Here is a 4,938-nt window from a genome sequence, read left to right on the forward strand (position 1 = left end):
TAAATTGAAGATCCGGTGATTGCCTAAATATTATTGGAAGGTTCTGCTTATGGAAACCGAAATCCTGATTGTATGGGCGAACATGATTGATGGGCTATCAACACGTTCCTTTAATAGCTTGAACAATCTTCCTAATTGATTCCGTCCAACGGGTAGATTGGAGGAATTCCTTTGGTAAGTGCCAACGGGTATGATGGCATAAAGGAGTATATAAGGAAGACTGTCTTAGTTGTTCAAGAAGTGCGCGATAGAAGAATTCCAAAGTCTGAAGCTCCTATTTGTTTAGATAAATCCTTTGAGCGAATACTTGTATACAAAAGAGAGTCTATATTTGTGAGAAACCTTGAGGAGGTGTGGTAGAACATCTACACTTTGTGGAATCAAGGCAAAGCTGTGCTGTAACTTCTCTTTTGATCATAGTGAAATCCAGCCGGTGGGTCATGTCGGTGCGGAAGAGTGGACGTAGGCTTGGAATAAGCCGAACCACTATAAATCCCGTGTTCAATTTTCTCTTCCTCACTCTCTCTACCTCGATCGTATTTCATTTTGTTAATTAAGAGAGAATTTACTTTCTATCATATGCTAAGAATCGCTTCTGTATTTCGATAAATTGTTTATGCACCTATTCACCCCCCTCTAGGTACTCATACTAGAAATATCAATTGGTATCAGAGCCTGTGTACTTACTCTATTTGAAGTGTTTTACTTCGTAGTAAAAGATCCATGGCTAGTATGCTAGCACCAGGGCTGATGGAAGAGCAAAACAATACCAGACCACCCTACTTTGATGGAAAGGATTACAACATCTGGAAGAACAAGATGAAAGCTTTCCTACGATCAAAGGATCCTCTGGAATGGGACGTTGTAGAAAAATGAATTACTCCTACCACTGCATCAGTCTCTAAAAGAGGAAAAGAAACTGATGAAACCAGCGGAATGTCTCAAGAAGAAATAATCAAGAGACAAGCACTCGATGCAAAAGCAATTTACTCCTTCTATTGTGCTTTATCACCAACTGAATATAATAGAATATCTTCTTGTGGTACAGCAAAAGAAGTTTGAGACAAATTGCATATCACTTATGAAGGAACAGATCGAGTGAAGGAAACAAGAATCAACATTCTTCTCGGTCAATACGAAGCCTTCAGAATTAAACCATGAGAATCAATATCTGACATGTTTAGTCGTTTTACATATATTGTGAATGGTCTTGAAAATCAAGGTCAACCAACTTCTGATCCCATGAAGGTAAACAAGCTACTGCGTGGACTCTCCAGGGATTGGAATCACATAAAGACTTCGATAAGAGAGACGCAGAATTATGCCACTATCTCGTCGACGAGCTAATTGGAACTCTTCAGTCTTATGAAGTGGAAAGGATCAATGAATATGAAGATCCAAAAGGTAAGAAATCCATTGCGTTAAAATCAAATGATGATTCGATGATACAGATTCTCAAGATGATATGGACGATGAGGAGCTTGCTCTCATGATAAGAAAATTCAGAAAACTGAATAGAAAAGGAAGAAGGTTCAACACAAAGAAACAAAGCTTTCAAAGACAGCAGACCAAGTCTGTGATGATGAGGAACCAAACAAAGACGTAGTCTGCTTTGAATGTAAGAAAAAGGGACACATTAGACCCAACTGTCCTCTTCTGAAGAAGAAAAGAGGAAAAGCTGAAAAATTTCGAAAAGCTCTCAAAGCCGAAACCTGGAGTGACACAGAGTGTGAAGAAAGTGATAATGAATATGCCAATCTATGTCTGATGGCACAATCGACTCGCACTCGAATCATACTGACAATGAATTTGAGGCAAGTAATTTTAAAATTCCCACAAAGTTTCTAAATATATTGATGAACTATGTTTTAGTCTTAAGACTTCTCTCAAAAGAATTTCCGAACTGAAAAGGAAAGCTCAGCTCTAAAACAAAAGGAAAATGTTTTAGCAGAAAGAGTTGAAAGTCTAGACTTGTCTGTTTCCAATCTTAAAGAAAATGAAGACAATCTTTTAAAAGAAAATGCTTTTTTAAAAACAGACTTATCAAATATATCAAAGAAATTTTCAATAGGGTCTGAAAAACTTGAGAAAATTCTTTAAGCACAAAGACCTTACTTCAATAAGTCCGGTCTATGTATGACAAAAGAAACAATTCCCTTGATTGATTTTCCTAAAGTGAAAGAAAGAATTAAGAAAAGACTCTCGAGTGAGGTTTACAAAAATCACTTCAAGAAAGTTTTTGTAAAATCTGTAGGTAGAAATGCTCTAAAATGTTCAAAATGCAACAGTCCGAATCACTTTGAAAAAGAGTGTCCTATGGTTTGGAAACCTGTTAAGAAAATATGGGCTAATACTCGCTTATGTTACTAACACCAAAGGACCCAAGAAAGTTTGGGTACCAAAGAAAGCTTGAGACTCTTTTTTAAATGCAGGTCACCGTCAAGAAAAAGGTAAAGTGGTATCTTGACAGTGGATGCTCAAGACACATGACAGGAGACTCAAAATGTTTCATAAAGCTTGCTCAAGTAAATGGTGGAAAAGTTTCATTTGGAGGAAACAAAGAAAGGAAGTATTGTAGGATTTGGAACTGTGAAAATTGGAAATCTCACAATAAGTAATGTTTCCTTAGTGGAAGGACTCAATTACAATCTTCTCAAAGCATTAGTCAACCGTGTGATACTGGTTTCAAGATCTTCTTTCAAGAAGAAATATGTTCTAGAATCGCAAAGACTCTACTCGCTTTCATGGGTCGTAGACATGGAAACATCTATCTTCCGGATGTGAAACCAAATGAATCGCAATGTTTTATCTCAATTCAAGACGAAGCAAGCTTATGGCACATAAAGCTTGGTCATGTCAACATGAAGCAATTAGCCAAAATCTCATCAAAACAGCTTGTTCGAGGACTACCCAACTTACCTTATCAAAAGACTGATCCATGCACTCCCTATATTCTGGGAAAACAGGTAAGAAATTCATTTAAGCCAATAAATCATGTCTCTACTAATCATGTACTATAGTTGCTGCATATGGATCTCTTCGGACCAACCAGAACACAAAGTATTGGAGGTAAGAAATATTGCCTAGTAATTGTGGACGATTACTCCCGTTTTACCTGGGTATATTTCCTTGCAAGTAAGTCCGAAACCTTCTCGTATTTTGAAAAGTTTGCTAAGAAGGTTCAAAATGAAAAAGGATGTGTTATCTCTAGTATAAGAACAGATCATGGAGGTGAATTTGAAAATCAAGATTTTACAAAATTTTGTGATGAATCGCTTTAATCATGTGTTCTCTTCTCCATATACTCCTCAAGCAAAATGGAGTTGTGGAAAGAAAGAACAGATCTCTTCAGAAATGGCTAGAACTCTTTTAATTGAAAGCAAGATTTCTTCACGATTTTTTGGGCTGAAGTCGTTTCAACAGCTTGTTATATCATCAATAGAGTCTTTTTAAGACCTATTCTAGAGAAAACCCCTTATGAGTTGTTCAAAGATAAGAAGCCTATTGTTTCATACTTTCATGTATTCGGTTGCAAATGTTTCATATTGAAAAATGCAAAAGATCGAGTTGGTAAGTTTGAAGAAAGATCATATGAAGGTATCTTCCTTGGATACTCTATATCAAGCAAAGCCTTCAGAGTCTATAACAAGAAGAGCCAGTCTGTGGAGGAGTCAATGAATGTCAAATTTCAAGACTCAACGCAAGATGAATCAAGTCGACTCATCAAGAAGAGTCCGAACCCCGCTCCGACCTTCCAAAGCTTACAACTCAAGAAGCATCTCGGACTGAAAACCAGCATCGGATGTTCGTGAAGAACCAAACAAAGAGAGAGATCATCAACCAGACAAATCAACAAGTAACTGGAAGCATAAGTCCAGTCATCCCAAACATCTTATAATTGGCGAAATTAATGAAGGAATTCGCACTGCATCCAAAAGGCAAGAAGAGTCTAGTGCTTTGTGGCTCTTGTTTCGAAATTGAACCAAAAAGCATAGAAGAAGCTTTATCTCGATGAAAGCTGGATTGCGGCTATGCAAGAAGAGCTCGACAGTTCAGCATTAATGATGTCCGGGAATTGACATCCAAACCAAAAGGTAAAATCGTTATTGGAGCTAAATGGGTGTTCGAAACAAGATGAATGAGAAAGGAAAAGTCGTACGAAACAAAGCAAGACTCGTGGCCAAGGGATATACGCAAGAAGAAGGAATAGACTATGATGAGACTTACGCTCCAAGAAGGTTAGAAGCTATTCGACTATTACTTGCGTTTGCTTGTTATAAGAATTTCAGGTTATTCCAAATGGACGTCAAAAGCGCCTTCCTAAATGGATTTATCCATGAGGAAGTTTATGTGGAACAACCACCAGGGTTTGAAGACCCAAAGAAGCCGACTCGGTCTTCGGGCACCGAAAAGGCTTTGTATGGTTTAAAGCAAGCACCTCGAGCTTGGTACGACAGATTAAGTAAGTTTTTAATACAAAATGGTTTTGTCAAAGGTAAAGTAGATACGACTTTATTTATCAAAAAGGAGATCAAAAGTTTCTTACTTGTTCAAATATATGTGGATGACATTATTTTCGGATCTTCTAATGAAAATTTGTGCAAGAAATTTTCTAAGTCTATGCAGGATGAATTTGAAATGAGTATGATGGGAGAGTTAACATTCTTTCTTGGTCTTCAAGTAAAACAATTGAAGGAAGGAACTTTTATTTATCAAGAAAAATATGTTAATGATCTTGTCAAAAGATTTGGACCGGAGAAGTGCAAAAAGACCGACATACCGATGTCAAGTTCTTTGAAGATAGACAAAGATGAAGAAGGGAAGAAAGTTGATCAAAAGCTATACAGAGCATCATTGGTTCACTTCTTTATCTTACCGCTTCTAGACTGACATTTTGTTGAGTGTTTGCATCTCGTGCTAGGTTTCAATCGATCCTAG

The sequence above is a fragment of the Eucalyptus grandis genome, chromosome 7, assembly GCF_016545825.1.
Source record: "Eucalyptus grandis isolate ANBG69807.140 chromosome 7, ASM1654582v1, whole genome shotgun sequence".
Classification (NCBI taxonomy): Eukaryota; Viridiplantae; Streptophyta; class Magnoliopsida; order Myrtales; family Myrtaceae; genus Eucalyptus; species Eucalyptus grandis.